Below are 19,975 nucleotides of genomic sequence, written 5' to 3' on the forward strand. Positions count from 1 at the left end.
CCTGCCCCGCTGTACCCTACTGTACGAGGGGGATAGACTATGTCTATTCTAGACGAGAGGTATTTAAGTGGGCCCTTGCTCAGCATCGTGTGCCACCTCTCAACTGGGGATCAAACTGGCTGTTTTTGACTTCAGAGAAGTGAGTTGAAGTTTTAGATTATCACCTATACGGTATATCAAACCAAGTTACCACGTATCGAGAGGTATATAGGTGTATTTGGGCAAGGGTGGCCAGATAAAAATGCATTGCACGTAGTAAGCCTAGAGTCTAGAAACCTCCCCTATAGGTCACGACTCGAACTTATCATGGGTATTCCCAGGTTGTTATTTGAATGATGTATGAGATCAAAATGTATGGTTGTCCTCAAAGATAAAAAATTTTGCTTTTGAAAATTAAAATGGGTGCACCAATAAAGAATCTATTTCTTGTAATAATCCATAATGACCCAGTCCATCTCGATCCAACAATCATAATGGGCCGGGCCATTTAGATAAAAATGGAAATCAAATTCCTTGCTAAATTCGGGTTTCAACCCATTTTCAAAGAAAAAAAATGGTTTACAAAAGGAAAGTATTTTTCAGGAAAAATGTTTTCCAAAAGAAAAGAAAATGAAGGAAATGATTTACAAAAGATCTATTTTTACATGGAAAATTTTTGAAATATGTTTTTTACAAAAAATCTATTTTTGCATGGGTCTTGAAAAATTACCAAAATATGTTGCAAAAAATAATCAGATTTGTGAAAATTTTTATATAATAAAAACATTATTTTTCAATAATTTTCAAGAGTGTAATAGAATTATTTTCTTTCTGAATAATAATTGAACGGATGAATTGTTTTATAGATTGATGCACAGAATTCAATAAAATCTCAGGGTTCATTTAAAATGTTATTAAGGGGGTAACACTAAAGTTGATTAAATACATATTCGATTAGATTTCAGGATTATCATTGTACCTAAACTCAATCGTCCATCGTTTAGCTAGGGCTGTAAATCCGGTTAGTTAGAGTAAACGTCAATATCAAGTCAACAGTTAGAAATGACCTCAAAATTTCTCAACATCGCCCAGCTGTTCTTTGAAGATCACAGTGCCTCAGTCATGCTGGTTGTTAGCAATGTCTCAGTCCTCAGTCTTAATCAAGCCCGTTGTAGGTAGTCTTGAGTTTTCATGAGTCATTTGGGTTAATTTGAGTCCCTTTTTTTCAGTAAGGTGTAGACACCTCATTTTTGCACTCGCCTGATTAATCAACTCGTCAACCCGATCGCAATGATTCTCAATGATGGATGTGTATTCCATTGCTTTATTTCGTTACCAGATGTGTTTCAGAAATTCGGATGAGGTATCTCGAACTGACAAAACCTTAGAAACCACGCTACGCTAGGAAAATACGATTCCAGAAACATAGAAATCATCATTTTTCAAATAAAAAGAAGTTTTACGATAAAAATCACTAAAAATGACCAAATTATCAAAATACCCCTAACATCAAAATAACCCTAGAGCCTACGTTACGATTAGAAAAATCCTTTCAAACACATAAAACAATAAATCGAAATCAAATAAATCACTTCACCAATTTTCACAAAATTTGACAAAATTACGAAAATGCCCCTCATAAAGTTCACGACCATTTCACACAAAAATTTTCATAAATAACACAAAATAATATTTCCATTGAATTCCTTACGAAAAATCAATTCTAAAACATCCTAGAACATTAAAAACCGACTTAAAACGTGAAAAATCCTCTTTGGGGGTAAAACGGTAATTTCAAAATTTTCATAATTAAGAATTTTGAAATTAATAAATAAAATATTAAATAATTAAAGTGAAATATTAATGAAATTAATTTAAAATTTTTAACTAAAAAAATCGATCAATCGGGCTCTCATGGAATATTGTTGAGGGTTCATGAGATATTTCTTTAAAGACCCGTCCATTTGGGGGTCCAAAGAATTAAAGATATTTTAGAGGGGGGTTCTCCAAAACTTTAAAGTCAATGAAGCAAGACTAAAGTCAAGGTATTAAAGTCAATCAAGTAAGACTGAAGTCAAAATTAAAGTCAATTAAGCAAGGCTGAAGTCAAGATATTAAAAGTCAATCAATTAAGACTGAAGTCAAAATATTAAAAGTCAAACAAATAAGACCAAAAGTCAAAATCATAATAGAATTCTAATTAAATAATAACTCTATCTAATAGAGTTCTAACTAAAAAACAATTCTACCTAAAACAATTCTAATTAAAACACAATTCTACCTAAAACAATTTTAACTAAAACACAACTCTAACTAAAAGAACTCTAATTAAATACTAATTCTATCCAAATCAACCCTTAAAAAATTCTATAAATAGAGGTCCTCACACCCTATTTTCGTATCAAATCATAAACCCTAAGAGAAGTAGGTAAAAAAGTCCCCCTAGCCTCCCATAAACCCTAGTTTTGAAGCCCCAACTCCTTACCTAATACCCATACTTCGATTTTAGCTTAAAAAATACCTAAAAGCCCTTCAAAAACACCCTAAAATCCATAAAAAAATCCGAAGAATCCAGATCTAAGGAAGGGATACCTCGCCTCGAAGATCAGAAATCAGATCCGGAGACAGACCGAAGTAAGGAATTCTATACAAGGAATTACTTAATCAGATCTGAGGGAACGAAAAAGTTGTCTTCGGGAAGGTATAATTTCTTAATTTTTTTTATCTAGGTTTTTTTTAGCAATGTAATTTATTTGAAAAATTAGTAGAGACCGGCTTTGGTCGGGCGGGGTTGGTGCCTAACACCTTCCAACCCCGTAACGTGATCTCCGGACCCTTTTTTCTTTCGTAGATTAGTAATGTTTGCCTTTCTTAGTGTCAGTTTGGTTCCTAGACCTTAATAATTAGGTGGCGACTCCCAAACCTCAAGGGTCAAAAGTGGATCCGCGCACCCCGCTGATCGAGGACGCTTTCAGTGGCGACTCCACTGGGGACTATTGAGGATCAAACTTGAAAAACCCCAAGTATGGGAGCATTGCCAAGATGACCTAGTTTTTTTTATTATTTAGTTCGATTTATTTTATTTATTTTTTCTATTTATTTATTTTTGTGACTTGATTGTAGATGATTTTGGGTATTGCTTTTTTTTTTCAATTAAGGATCACTTTTTGATGACCCCTAAATAATTGAAGATTCAAATTGACATATGAAAATGATGGAATGATGAGGGTTGGGACAGTAATGTTAAAACATTTTTACAAAATATTCTATTAAGAATTAAGTCTAGGAACCTCTTAATAAAATGTAGATCTCATCGAGTAAATTAATTTAGAATCTGAGTTCACTCAATTTCTTTATCGGAAGCCTTAGATATCATCGACGCAAGTTCAATCTTTAAATCTAGAATTGTTGCTGAATGAAGGTTGGGACAACAATATTAAAACGTTTTTACAGAATATTTTAGTGAAAATTAAATCTGGGAACCTGTTAAGAAAACGTAGATCTCATCGAGTAGATTAATTTAGAATCTGAGTTCACTCAATTTCGTTATCGGAAGCCTTAGATATCATCGATGCAAGTTCAATCTGTAAATCTGGAATTGTTGCTGAATGAAGGTTGGGACAGAAATGTTAAAACGTTTTTACAGAATATTTTAGTGAGAATTAAGTCTAGAAACTTTTAATAAAACGTAGATCTCATCGAGTAGATTAATTTAGAACCTGAGTTCACTCAATTTCGTTATCAGAAGCTTTAGATATCATCGATGCAAGTTCAATCTGTAAATCTGGAATTGTTTTTGAATGAAGGTTGGGACAGCAATGTTAAAACGTTTTTACAGAACATTCTAGTGAGAACTAAGTCTGGGCACTTTTAATAAAATGTAGATCTCATCGATTAGATTAATTTAGAAGTTGAGTTCACTCGATTTCGTTATCGGAAGTCTTAGATATCATCGATGTAATTTTGGATTGTATTTTCCTAATTCACAGAAAATCTGAATTTATCTAATATTAGCACAATTAATGTTCCTGAGAGTGAGCTCATCTCAACCATTGTCATTCTATCATCAATGTAACATCTATTGGAATCTCGATTTATTTTGGATCACCCAAAAATGATCATTGATTGGACCTTAAAAATTATAAAAATTATGCTTATTGCAATGTTTGTTTAATCAATTATTATATGCCATGCTCATTAATTGATTTGCCATGATCTTAATAGATATTTTTTGATGTGCATGATTTGATCTTAATCTTGATGTGATGAATTATGTGAGTAATATTCATATGATATTCATGTTGTGGTGGTTTAATCTGGCCCATGAGCCCATGTATTTGAAAAAGATCCGGGCACACCCCACCCTATTTTGCACACACCACTAGCATATTTATCGTTTTGCACGCGTGCATGTCCCATATAGCCAACATGGCACTAGTGCGTGGCCCGATGTCTTCGGAGATACGACGTCATTCATGAAAACTACAACTCCAGTCACGTACCTTAGGGTATATCAAACTAGGGCATCAATATCGTCTGATCAGGTGATTCTGAGAGGTATATTGATACACCCAGGCTGGAGCGACTTGAGCCTTTAACCTATTGTGAGCCATATAGTCACATGTCTCGATTGCCAACGTAGTACTAGTACGTGGTCGGTCCCCTCGTGGGACGCCAAACCATTTATGAAAGCTACAACTCTTGACTCGTACCCGTAGGTGTAAAAGATAATCTAAGTATATCAATTGCACTTCTCGGTCAAAATCAGTGCCTAAGCAAGATCTTGTCCTGCTGTACCCTACTGTACGAGGGGGATAGACTACGTCTATCCTAGACGAGAGGTATTTAAGTAGGCCCTTGCTCAGCATCGTGCGCCACCTCTCAACTGGAAATCAAACTAGCTATTTTTGACTTCAGAGAAGTGGGTTGAGGTTTTAGATTATCACCTATACGGTATATCAAACTAAGTCACCACGTATCGAAAGGTATATAGGTGTGCTTGGGCAAGGGTGGCTAGATAAAAATGCATTGCATGTACTAAGCTTAGAAACTAAAAACCTTTCCTGTAGGTCACGACTCGAACTTATCGTGGGGATTCTCGGGTTGTTTATTGAATGGAACCTTTGGATTGATGAATATATGTGAATGATGTGAATGATGAGATCAGAGTGTATGATGTCCCTAAGGATCAAAAATGTTATTTTTGAAAATTAAAATGGGTGCACCAACCCAATAAAAAATCTATTTTAAACTTGACCCTGTCCATCTCGATCCAACGATCATTATGGGCCGAGCCATTGGAATCAAAATGAAATTCAAACTTTTTTCTGATTCGGATTTTAAACCCATTTTAAAAGAAGAAAAATGTTTTCCAGAAGAGAAATGCTTTTCAAAAGTAAAATATTTTCTGGAAGAATAAGATTTTCCAAAAGGAAATGCTTTCCCAAAAAGTTTTCTAAAAGAAAATGTTTTCTAAAAAAAAGAAAAGGAAGAAAATTATTTTTAAAAAAAAATGGTTTACAAAAAATCTATTTTCCCATGAAAAATTATTGAAATATTTTTGTGGAAGCTGTTATTCAATGAAAACATTATTTGTCAATATTTTTCAAGAGTGCAATAAAATTATTTTTCTGAATAATCATTACATTAATGAATTGTTTAATGGATTGGTGCACAGAATTCAATAAAATCTCAGGGTTCGTTTAAAATGTTATCAAGGGGGTAATCCTGGAATTGATTAAATTCACCTTCAATGAGGTTTAAGGGTTATCATTATATCTAAAAGCTCAATCGTCCATCGTCTAGCTAGGGTTGTAAATCCGATCAGTTAGAGTAAACGTCAATATCAAGTCAACAGTGAGAAATGACCTCAAAATTTCTCAACATCATCCAGTTGTTCTTTGAAGATCATAGTGCTCCGATCCTACCGGTTGTAAGCAATATCTCAGTCCTCAGTCCTAATCAAACTCGTATAGGTACTTGTCTTGAGTTTTTCATGAGTCATTTGGGTTAGCTCGAGTCCTTTTTTCAGCAAGGTCATGTCTTCTTTAAATTGAGTCTACTCTTTTCCTGTTTAGTCGAGTTAGTTTATCGAGTTTATAGAGGTATCTGTCGCCCCTTTTGAATTTGATTGGATAAAAAAAAATTTTGAATACCGCGAGCGCATTAACGAATTAACTAATAACTGGCTTCAAGGAGAAATTCCTCTAATAAGGAACCTCCTCTTGAATGAGAAAATAAATGTCTTGCTCGAGGAAGCAAAGGTCATTGACCTCGGAACAAAAATAATTCCCAAGAAATTCAGATTGGAACTAACTTATCCCCAGAGGAGCACAAAGAGATGATGAATTTATTCAGAAAATTCAAAAGACTTGCTTACATGGTCCTATGAGGATATGTCGAGTAAATTTGGAGTGTTGTTCAACATGAAATATATACCCATCCTGTGAGAACACCACATATACAAACCAAAATTGATTGACATAGTCAGAGGAAGGATTATAAAATATATCAGTGCTGGAATTTTAAAATCGATGGAATAGTTGAAACAGCCAATAAAAATCTCAAGACAATCATCGTGAAAATGTGTAAATCACACACCGGGATTGGCAGAAAAGTTACCATTCGCATTATGGACATATTACACTTCAATACAGTCTTCTACTAGAGTCACTCTAGTATGATATGGAAGCAATCTTACCGGTTAAAAGGGAAAATCCTGTATCTCAAGGTCTTGATGGAAGTTAATTGTTAGAAATAAATTGGGTCTGTCAATGGAGAGGAGTCACTCGCATGTTTGACAAGAAAGTCAAAGTTCATCACTTATAAGTCAAGGATCTAAGCATCAGACTACCAAAAAAAAATTTTGAGTACTCTTCCTCGATCATAGAAAGTTTGAACTCAATTGGAGAGATTCAATCATTAAGGAAATATTATCTGGAAAAACTGTTAGACTTCAAGATCATGATGGAATCGAATTACCAGAGTCAACCAACCTTGACCGGATCAAATGGTACTACATTTAAGGAGGCCACTTTTGGCCGAATCAATTTTCCTGCTACCCAGTTCATTATCTCCTTTCTCAGCCCTTTGCAGCCTTTTCAAAAAAAAAATGATGTTTTTTTATTTCTCAGCCCAATCACCTAACCTAGGGGAGGGAAAATTCGAACAACGTTTTGGTCTGATCCCAAAATTCTGGGGTACGTAGGCAACCTGAGAAATTACTTCAGGCCCGACCACATCAAAATAAAAAATTAAAAAAAAATAGATTCCCCGACAAAGAAAAAATCTAAAAAGAAAAAATTCAAAAGAAAAAATTGTCAAAGTGGTGAAAAAAAATTCAAAAGAAAAAGAAAAAATTCAAAAGGAAAAAGAAAATAATTTAAAAAAAAATGCCACACAAGGGGAATTTGGGTTTTTGAGCCTCAAAATTCTTTTCTTTTTATACCCAGTCCTAAGCCTACCCATAAAAGTCCTCCTAAGTACTGTGCGAAAAAGTCAAGGAAGATAGCAGAACATGATCAGACAGTAACTCCAGAAGTGAAGCCTCATAAGATGAAAACCCAGAAATGGCAACTTAGGAAAAAATTAAGGCAAGCTCACAAGGTTGAAAATCTGAAAGGACGACCTTGGTTAGGCATGCTCGCTAGATTGAAAACCTAAACAGGCAATCTAGGCAAAACTTAGAGCTATAAAAAAATAAAAGAAAATCTCCGTTGACTTGAGAAATTGAAAAGGCAGTCCGAGCCGAAATATAAGAAATCCGAATGATCAAGTTTCAATATCCAGTTTGAATCAAATATAGACTCAGTGGATACAAGTATCTCGTCTATGATTGATCTGAAGAGTTTCATGTCCCTAAGCGAACCGACGGGGAGAAAGAACAAATTCTATGATGAATTTCAGAAAGAAATATTTTGTTCCAATTTCTTTGAGCCTGACTTAAAATCTTCAATATAAAAAGTCAAAATTAAAAGTTAAATCTTTATTGCACTTGCGGTAATTAAGGATTTCAAACTTTCGTAACAAGGGCATTTTCTTTTTCTAAATAGTACAGTTTCCCCCCTTACACTAGAGGCATTTATTTTTAAATTATGTTCAATTATCCCGTGCAATGTTCCTTGTCAAACTAGGGGCATTTTTGTTCTGATGCCTGGTCAATTTCAACCCCAAAGGATAAGGTTAACTTTGAATTAAAGGTTACCCTCTTGATAACAATTTTGAAAACTCTTCAGATTTAAAGAGAGTTAAAATGATTACCGGACCTTCATAAAATCTAACTTTTATTATAAAAAAAAAAATCAAATGCAAGGTTAATCCCCCATTTGTTCCTTCAAAGCTTAGTTCATTATTCTTTCACCCTAGGCAGGTAGAGTAGGACTCCCAAAAAAATTAATTCATTACTCTTTCACTCCGAGTAGGTAGAGTAGAACTTCAAAAAAAAAAAATTAGTTCATTACTCTTTCACCCTGGGCAGGTAGAGTAGGACTCCCAAAAAAATTAGTTTATTACTCTTTCACTCCGAGTAGGTAGAGCAGAACTTCCCAAAATAATTAGTTCATTACTCTTTCACCATGGGCAGGTAGAATAGGACTCCCAAAAAAATTAGTTCATTACTCTTTCACTCCGAGTAGGTAGAGTAGAACTTCCCAAAAAAATTAGTTCATTACTCTTTCACCCTGGGCAGGTAGAGTAGGACTCCCAAAAAAATTAGTTCATTACTCTTTCACTCCGAGTAGGTAGAGTAGAAGTTCCCAAAATAATTAGTTCATTACTTCCCAAAATAATTAGTTCATTACTTTTTCACCCTGGGCAGGTAGAGTAGGACTCCCAAAATAATTAGTTCATTACTCTTTCACGCCGAGTAGGTAGAGTAGAAATTCCCAAAATAATTAGTTCATTACTCTTTCACCCTGGGTAGGTAGAGTAGGACTTTCAAAAAGCTTAGTTCATTACTCTTTCACTCCGAGTAGGTAGAGTAGAACTTTTCCAAAAAAAAAAAATTAGTTCATTACTCTTTCACCCTGGGCAGGTAGAGTAGGACTCCTAAAAAATTAGTTCATTACTCTTTCACTCCGAGTAGGTAGTAGAACTTCCCAAAAAAATTAGTTCATTACTCTTTCACCCTGGGCAGGTAGAGTAGGACTCTCAAAAAGGTTAGTTCATTACTCTTTCACTCAGAGTAGGTAGAGTAGAACTTTCCCAAAAAAGAAAAAAAAAATTTAGTTAATTACTCTTTCACCCTGGGCAGGTAGAGTAGGACTCCAAAAAAAAAGTTAGTTCATTACTCTTTCACTCCGAATAGGTAGAGTAGAACTTCCCAAAAAAATTAGTTCATTACTCTTTCACCCTGGGCAAGTAGAGTAGGACTTTCAAAAAATTAGTTTATTACTCGTTCACCTAGGGTAGGTAGAGGAAGACATTCAAATTTAACTCAGATTATGCTCACTTTGCTCAGATTATGCTTAGTTTTTTCTCAATCTTTGCTCAGTTTCACACAACACATACACTCACACTTGCACATTTTAGTCAGGGATAATTCTCTAAAATTCAAGGATCTGATACTGTCAGTGAGAGCTCACGCTCAAGGACTTGACAACTTTTTAGTTCGGAGAAAGTTTTACGCTCAAGGATCCGAACATCCTGACGAATTGCTAAATCAGGCTGCAAAATGAACTGTCACTAGCTTTGGCATTCGGATATCGCATTATCTATCAAAATAGATTTGCTATCTAGTTTGCTTCAACCCTCTACCAAAGAGGGGCATCTGTAGACACCTCATTTTTGCACTCGCCTGATTAATCAACTCGTCAATCCGATCGCAATGATTCCCAATGATGGATGTGTATTCCATTGCGTTATTTCGTTACCAGATGTGTTTTAGAAATCCGGATGAGGTATCTCGAACTGACAAAATCTTAGAAACCATGCTACGCTAGGAAAATACGATTCCAGAAACATAGAAATCATCATTTTTCAGATAAAAAGAAGCTTTACGATAAAAATCACTAAAACTGACCAAATTACCAAAATACCCCTAACATCAAAACAACCCTAGAGCCTACGTTACGATTAGGAAAATTCTTTCGAACACATAAAACAACAAATCGAAATCAAATAATTCACTTCGCCAATTTTCACAAAATTTGACAAAATTATGAAAATGCCCCTCATAAAATTCACGACCATTTCACATAAAAAATAATATTTCCATTGAATTCCTTACGAAAAATCGATTCTAAAACATCCTAGAACATTAAAAACCGACTTAAAACGTGAAAAGTCCTCTCCGGGGTAAAACGGTAATTTCACAATTTTCATAATTAAAAATTTCGAAATTAATAAATAAAACATTAAATAAATAAAGTGAAATATTAATGAAATTAATTTAAAAATTTTAACTAAAAAAATCGATCAATCGAGCTCTCATGGAAAATTGTTGAGGGTTCGTGCGATATTTCTTTAAAGACCCATCCATTTGGGGGTCCAAAGAATTAAAGATATTTTAGAGGGGGGTTCTCCAAAAATTTAAAGTCAATGAAGCAAGACTAAAGTCAAGGTATTAAAGTCAATCAAGTAAGACTGAAGTCAAAATTAAAGTCAATTAAGCAAGACTGAAGTCAAGATATTAAAAGTCAATCAATTAAGACTGAAGTCAAAATATTAAAAGTCAAACAAATAAGATCAAAAGTCAAAATCATAATAGAATTCTAATTAAATAATAACTCTATCTAATAGAGTTTTAACTAAAAAACAATTCTACCTAAAATAATTCTAATTAAAACACAATTCTACCTAAAACAATTCTAACTAAAACACAACTCTAACTAAAAGCACTCTAATTAAATATTAATTTTATCCAAATCAACCGTTAAAAAATTATATAAATAGAGGTCCTCACACCCTATTTTCGTATCAAATCATAAACCCTAAGAGAAGTAGGTAAAAAAGTCCCCCTAGCCTCCCATAAACCCTAGTTTTGAAGCCCCAACTCCTTACCTAACACCCATACTTCGATTTTAGCCTAAAAAACACCTAAAAATCCTTCAAAAACACCCTAAAATCCATAAACAAATCCGAAGAATCCAAATCTAAGGAAGGGATACCTCACCTCGGAGATTAGAAATCAGATCAGGAGACAGACCGAAGCAAGGAATTCTGTACAAGGAATTACTTAATCAGATCAGAGGGAATGATAAAGTTGTCTTCGGGAAGGTATAATTTCTTAATTTTTTTTATCTAGGTTTTTTTTAGCAATGTAATTTATTTAGAAAATTAGAAGAGACTGGCTTTGGCCGGGCGGGGTTGGTGCCTAACACCTTCCAACCCCGTAACCTGATCCCCGGACCCTTTTTTCTTTCATAGATTAGTAATGTTTGCCTTTCTTAGAGTCAGTTTGGTTCCTAGACCTTAATAACTAGGTGGCGACTCCCAAACCTCAAGGGTCAAAAGCGGATCCGCGCACCCCGCGGATCGAAGGCGCTTTCATAAGGTCATGTCTTCTTTTCGAGTCGACTCTGTTTTATATTGAGTCGAGTTAGTTTGTCGAGTCCTAGAGGTATTTGTCGCCCCATCTGAATTTGATTGGATAAAGAAAATTTCTGAATACCTTGAGCGCATTAACGAATTAACTATTAATCTGGCTTCAAGGATAGATTTCTTTCTTGAGCAAGAAAATAAGAGTCAGGCTTAACGTTTAATCGAGAAAACAAAGGTCATTGGCCTCGGAACATAAATTAATTCCTAAAGAGATTCAAATAGAAACCATCCTATCCCTTGAGGAACACAAGGGGATAATGGATTTTCTCAAAAATTTCAAAAGACTTGTTCGCGTGGGCTTATGAGGATATGTTAGGTGTAAGCTTGGGTGTTGTCTGACACAGATTAGATATTGACTTGATAAAATGAGATCAAAGAAAATGTTACAAAATGTATCAGTGCTAGACTTCTTAACATGGTAAAGCTCCTAGAATAGATTACATTCTCAGACTAATTAAATGGTTGAAAAGAAATTGATATCTGATCTATGTTCAAAGTTCAAGATTTTGCATCATCTCCCTACCGTCCTCAGTTTAATAGAGCGGTTGAAGCAAGCAACTAATAAGAGTCTCAAAATAACCATTGTGAAAATGTGTCAATCGCACCAGGATTAGTCAGAGAAGCTACCATTCATACTATGGGAGTACAGAAACAGTCTTACCAGTGGAAAGGGAATCCTGTATCTCAAGGTCTTGATGGAAAGTCAATTGCTAGAAACATACTAGACTCGCCATTGGGTACGAAGAGCTAAACTTGATTGAAGAAAAACAACTTAGGGTGCAAACTTATCAAAGAAAAATCCCTCGCACGTTTGACAAGAAGGTTAAAGTTCATTACTTACAAGTCATGGATTTAACCATTAGACTTCAAAGAAAACTAAGTACTCCTCCTCGACCATAGGAGGAAATCTGAAATTAATTGGAGAAATTCATCTATCAGTAAGAAAATACTACTTTGGAAAATCATCAGATTTCAAAGAGAATCGAGTACTTATTTTTGACCCTAAAGGGAAGTTCAAACCTAATTGGGGAGGTCCGTTGTGGCGCCCCGCCGAACACTAACACAAATCCCCATGTCAGATCTCGAGGTACTAGGTGGCACCTCGAAATTTCGGCATGGTCTCCTCTCTTTATGTTAGCATTCCAAGGCGTATAACCTGCACCTGATAAACGACATACAATCCTGCATATAAACAAATAAAATATAATACTAGCGGAAGCCTATATACATCTAATAACGAACGAAATATCAGAGTGCGGAAGAATAACCAGAATATAGGATTATACAAATATTTCTCACTCTAACAAAAGTTCTAACGCTCAAAATAAAATCTATAATATTACCTAAACAAACTAACACCACTAGAGGGATGTAGCCCCAATACTCACCAAGTGACGAACTCTGGCTGTCTATTTGACCCACCAGATGATTCTCACTTGTGCTCTATACCTGCCTCACCAAGCTTCAGATCTGAAACTAAAAAATAGAGAAGGAGAGGGTGAGTAACAATGGTTACCCAGTAAGGAGGAAAACAATTTCTGCCAATAACCTCTCCTAACATGAACGAATAAACATACTGAATCATTTAAAAATATGTAAAATTTTACATAAGAAACTACGATTAACTGGTACATATAGCCAGGGATGAGCAACTAACCATTTTAAAACTCACATTACATCGATCATCATTACTCACTATAACATTCTCTTTTTATACAAATCTAATTAATCAAATGGAAACAGTAAACATGGATTTCATTTTATATTTCAAAATAAGCAACAGATACATAATACACAATGGTGGAGTATTGGAATTAGAGAGTTGGGATTCACGACTAGATCGCTCCCAGTCGGGACATGATGTTACAATTCTTCCCTGGCTTTTAGTTCCTGATTTTGTGGCTGGTCGCTGTTTACCACGCTTGGTTGACCATTTATCCGGCTCAGGCTAGCCGTTTGACGTGACCGTAAGCAATGGGTCTCTTTTCGATGTGTCAGAACGTTCGACTACTATAGATTGTTAGTGATCACTGACTAATCATCTTCGTCTATGCCTATCAGGCGTGCATGTGATTCCCAAATATACAAACCATTCGTATACGACCACCTTTACATTACAAGTTCACTGGTAAAGATAGAGAGGAATAAACCTGGATTTCTGTTGTGACTCCATTCTCATACGCGTCCCATACCACGTATGAGCTTGGTGGTTCCTACCGTACATCCCAGGATAGTACACCACTCCGGATGATATGACGCACTATCCCTTCAGGCATTCACAAACTCTTTAACAGCTCACAAAATAGTTACATATATATATTATTTTCATTTGAAAACAAAAGAGAAATTAACAATACAAGGTTGAGAATAGATATCCAGTTTCCTACCATGCAAGTGTGGCCACCCGGCCTAAAATAAATAACATAACGGAAAAATACACAATGCCTCGCGCTAACAGAAATTTAAATAAACATGCAACCATTAACATTATTCCTGGATATCTGTTCACCAACCTACAAACAACACAACAACGTAAAATGCAGACATCACCCCTTGGTTGTGACTCTGACATTTTACCGTTTCATACCCTTTTTCCTTTTTTTCGATTGTTACAGTTTTCAATCTCTTCATAAAATATTCATTTTCTGATATTCATCAACTCAATATGAGTTCATTGAATATTAAATCACATTTTTCAACTATAGAATTTATTTCTATCAATAATATTGAAAAAAATACAAATTTCATATCGAAACGGGGTCCGAGCAATGCACAAGACCCAATTTATGGAAATAACCCGTAAAAATACCCTACCTACGTATAATTTATTAAAAATTCAATTAAACATATCAAACATGCAATTTCTGGCGTGAATTTTTAAAATAACAAAAGAATTCTATATTTTAAAAATACATCAAAATTTTTCTGATAAAATCCTAAATGCAACTTTCACAATCTACGATTATTAATAGAAATTGAGAGTTCCTTACAATCTCTAGGCAAAATGATCGAAGCATGTGCACGGAAATCGAGGCGATCGGCACGGAAATCGAGATGGACTGAACTTTGAAGCGACTGATTTTTGAAACCGGCCTGGTGGTTTCAAAGATCTCGATGTGCTCGTCTCTTCTCCCTTCTACGGCGAAAGACGGTTTGACCCCGAAATCGATGAAAATCGAGGTCGAAGTTACGAAATCTCCGTATAAAAATACAGCTGATTTTTGACTATACGGGGTGAAAAAGATGAGAAAACGGAAGGAATTTTGTTGGGTTATGTAGAGAATGAGGTTGTGGACGTTTCTCCCTTCTGCGTCGGAAGACAATTTGACCCCGAAACGGACGAAATCCGAGGTCAAAGTTTCAAAATTTTCGTATACAAATACGGCTGATTTTTGACGATATTGGATGAAATAGAAAGTGAAACGAAGAAAGGTTGGGTGGGTTTTGTAGATGTCGAGGCTGCGGATCTTTTTCTCTTCTGTGGCGATCGTCGAAAGTGGACCGTTTGTCATAGATCTACAGTTGAAATTCGAAGAAAAAAAACGAATTTTTTTTTCGTTGGCTGTTGGACGGTTGGAGAAGATGAGATATATAAAAAAAAAATTTTAATTTTATTTATATAAAAGTTGGGACGAAATCGGTATTTCGCCTATTGTTGTGATCGATGATAACTTGATCATCCGGACTCTAAAACTGACAAATGAATACTCTATTTCACCAAATTTTTCGTCTGGATCTAATGGTGCAGTCAATTTCTACAAATTATGTCTCCATCAAAAATTTACATTTTTAGCCTGAGGTGACCCCTAAACTTGATGTCGTTTTCGTTTTTGACGATAATTCGACTTCCTGATCTCCAAAAATGACAAATAAATAGTCCATGTTGAATAATTTTTTGTTATGAACCCAATGGTATCATCGAATTTTAAAAATTATTGCTCTAACAAAAAGTCACTGTTTTAGCCTGGTTTGACCCGGTAATCGAGGATTTTGCAACTTTTATATTCGGACTCGCATTTGAGCGTGCTTACAGGCTAAACTATGTTTTTTGATCATTTTGAATCTAATGGTGAGGTTAGATTCCATTAAAAATGATCAGAAACATCATAAAGTTTTACCCCTAAATCCCGACTTTCAAGATTTTCTTAAAATTCAACTATTTATTTTTCCTCGAGATACGAATTAAAAATTCGAGGTGTTACATTCTCCCCCCCTTAATAAAAATTTCGTCCTCGAAATTGAAATCATACTTATCAAACTTTGTCTCGATTCCACTAACACGACATGTATAATAAACACTACCTATTTTCGATTACTATCTATTCTTAGTCCCAAGCCAATCTCATTTATAACTCGTAGACTTATGTCTCCCATATTTTGTCAACCCATTACATTCATTAATTAATCACTCTATTTTAAACCCATACTCCAACAAATCCATTATTTGTATAATCCTAAGATAACAATCAATTTACCTTGTATCACTTCCCCACCAATGTCTATCAACCACAATCCTTTCACATCTTCTTTATTCTTCATCTTTACTTCTCTCATCAATTACATCGTCTATTATGTTTTACTTATACTTGCTATGAATATTACTGCTCAATGCATAGTCTTACCGCAAACACACCATTATCTTTATATTCAATTCAATATTACATTTCTACTTATTGCGATATTTCCTCAATACCTCTGTCATAACCTTTATAATTTAAAATCTTACTCGAGGGGATAAATCATACATCTATTTTCTCACAATTCCATTAAGTCATCATTAATGCAACATTGTCACAAGATTATGCTTTCTCACATTTTACATCGACCCACCTCCTAACTTATACGCTACTAAATCTCTTTAGGATGGATGTGGACACAAGTAGGTGATAGCCGCCGCTTCTATGAAATCATAATCTTTACTTATAACGCTTTCTTTTCAAGGAGTGAAAAGGAACCACGATCGAAGTCTTGAAGTGAGCGCTTGTCTGTAGAAAACATTGATCACGTAACGAGAACGATAATAATGAATCCCTCTACTAGAAGGCGATCGTGAAATGATAAGGTAAAAGAAGAGTTAGAGTCGACACCGAGGATAGAAAGATGAAAGGGAAATGATGATCTATCTTTTTAAAGAAGGAGAATCAATTCAAGAAGTCGTAAAGCAAGAGCTACTTTATCTAATAGTTCAATTGTTAGGCCTCCCAAAGTTAAGCCATCTTCAATCGAAAGGAAAGATACGCGACTCCCTGCGTTGATATTCGAGGAAGTAGCTCTCGACATGAAGGATATAAAAGAAACATTTGCTTATCTACTAGCATAATATACGAGTAATTGACTAGACTATTGATATAAAGACTAACGTACCAATTGAACATCACTTGTCTTTTCACACTTTACAATTATTCTAATACCTATTTTGCAAGTTCTTAAATGATCTTCCAAAAATCTTATTCTTTCTTCGCAAGGCCTCCCAATGGTATAAATAATTTCATTACTTGACCTGTGTCAGTGGTTTCTAGCTCTAGCAAGTGTGCAAACTCTTCACAAAATTATACAATCTAGAGGAATCAATATTGAGTAAAACTCCACGTTCTAACATTATAATTAGAAATTGTACCTTCCAAAACTTCATTGGAGACAGGTACTTTCTCTTGGGTCATAACCTTTGCTCGCGCTTGTGATAGAGGACATTCTCTCTTGATATGTCCCACCTGGTCACACGCGTAACAATGTCAATGATTTTGTCTTCGTAGATCTCTGTGGAGTAGACAGTTGGTAGACTGGGGTTTGTAGGCTCTAAACCTACCTTGTTGATTCCTTTGGCCTTGTTGGCATCATTGGAGTTCCAACTACTCTATAACTCGACGATTGGAGAACTCTACAACTTGATAGTGGAGGAGTTTTATATTGTGGATACACTGATCCGGGGAAGATTAGCCTCGAATATATCGGCCTCTTGGCCGGATCTGATCTGGGAATAAAAGAAATCTAAGGTCAATTCATTTGCCCCCTGGAGGTCTGAAACTCTATCTCCTCACGTTTTATCTTTTAAGCTTGATTTACTGTATCTCTATAATTGGTAGTCTCAATCATCGATCTCTTGGCCCTTAGGTAGGGTTATAGTCTTCTAAAGAATCTACGAGCCTTCTGCAAATCTGTCAGGATAAACTCGGGCGCATATCGTGACAACCTAGTAAACATCATATCATGGTCTGTAATCGATAGATTACCCTACATTAATCTCAAAAACTCCTAGTGCTTGATTTCTCGAGCAGTCTCCGATATAAATCTATCCTCTCGAATTCTACCCACTCAAACGATCCATTTCCCAATACATTCATCTCAAAACGTTACTAATGATTGGTATCCTCGTCCAACTAAAATGTAATCGACCGTCAACCACTGATCTCTTGGGCATTACATGTCACTCAAAATCTTTCAGGTCTTCAAAACCCACTTATTGACCTCAATCAGATCGAAAAAGTCCCCAAATCTTGATAGACGTAATCGTTGAAAATTCTACAACCACATCCTTGGATTTACCTGTCTTTTGGGCTGGGGAATTCTCTTATTCTTCAAAGGCACGATCTTGTGGTAATGGTCTCTAAGGTGGAATAGTATTTTCCTTTTGCGAAGAAGTCCAGCGCTTCCTCATTTCTTGGATTTAGTGGTGTGCCTTACAATCGTGGTAAGTCTTGTACCATCTCTCACTTCCGATCACTAGTCTTGTCTATTCGGGATGGCACGAATACGTTATCAACTTTATTTAAATATGGTGGCCTTATTGGTCCTTCAATTGGTTTGTCTAGCATAATCAATTGATATTGACCCGAACATTGTTCTCCTTTATATCCCAATTTACCACATTCGTAATATATCACAACTCTTCCTTTCGACTGATTTAGTAGTATATGTTGTTTCTTATAAAATTCTTCCATCCATTGAGTTGGTATGTCTATAATATTACACCTCACGTATGGTTATTTTTCCTATGAATTTGCTAGTTCCGTAATTGTTTATCTCTTATTACATACTAATTGCATTCTTTCCACTTGGCTTCGAGGTAGTGGTAGTTGTATTATTTATATCTCCTCTCTGAACTTGACATGACACTTAACCATCTGTCTCATGAATGACATTAGTTGTGCTATTAGGTCAGTGGTCTGATCTAAAACTTGTCTTGTCTTTATTGCGTTTCGACCTCTGCCTCGTCCACTCGTCTCGCTTGTGTTTATCCGTCACAAGGCACTTGTTAAAATAAGGCCTAAACCGCTCTTATGTAACTATGAATTAGTACCGTAGTTCAGAATTTAGCAATGGACTAAATTTCCATTACTAAAGAATAAACTTAGAATCCTATCTTAGGCTTACAAGGCTCTATAAACTTCTAGATACGGAAGAACTCGTAATTCCGATACGGAACTACTAATGAGTTCGGATATCGAATTCTTAGTGACACCCTATGATTATCGCTTTAATATTTGTGGTATCAGCCAAATCCTATAAACATAGCAGATCTGTATCCCATACGGATCTAATACTATGCTCTGATACCATCTGTGGCGTCCCGCCGAACACTAACACAAATCCCCATGTCAGATCTCGAGGTACTAGGTGGCACCTCGAAATTTCGGCATGGTCTCCTCTCTTTATGTTAGCATTCCAAGACGTATAACCTACACTTGATAAACGACATACAATCATGCATATAAACAAATAAAATATAATACTAGCGGAAGCCTATATACATCTAATAACAAACGAAAGATCAGAGTGCGGAAGAATAACCAGAATACAGGATTATACAAATATTTCTCACTCTAACAAAAGTCCTAACGCTCAAAACAAAATTTATAATATTACATGGGGAACCTTTTATTATAAAGTCATGCCTTTCGATCTAAAAAACGTTGGGGCCACATATCAGAGAGTAGCTACGACCTTATTGCACGACATGATACACAAGGAAGTTGAGGTTTATGTGGATGGCATGATAGTTAAATCTAAGGAACGATTGGGACATGCCGCTACACTAGAAAATTTTCTCACAAGGATTCAGAAATACCAGTTACGTCTCAACCCACAGAAATGCGTATTCGGAGTGACTTCAGGAAAATTACTAGGATTCGTGGTCAGTCAAAGAGGGATTGAAGTGGACCCTGGGAAAATCAAAACTATACAGGAAATGGTACCGCCTAAGACTGAAAAGCAGATTTGAGGGTTTTTAGGCAGAATTCAATATGTCAGCAGATTCATCGCTCAGCTCACCAATGTATGTGAGCCGATATTCAAACTTCTCAAAAAGAATGAACCGACAGTGTGAAATGAGCAATGCCAAAAAGCCTTTGATCAAGTCAAAGAGTATCTCGCGAATCCGCCTATTCTGGTTCCGCCTACCCCGGGTGAACCTCTTCTCCTTTACCTGTCAGTATAGAAGAAGCTATGGGATGTATGTTAG

This window comes from Akebia trifoliata, unplaced genomic scaffold (assembly GCF_017979445.1).
Source record: "Akebia trifoliata isolate Shusen 1 unplaced genomic scaffold, ASM1797944v1 Contig00728, whole genome shotgun sequence".
In the NCBI taxonomy this organism is placed as follows: Eukaryota; Viridiplantae; Streptophyta; class Magnoliopsida; order Ranunculales; family Lardizabalaceae; genus Akebia; species Akebia trifoliata.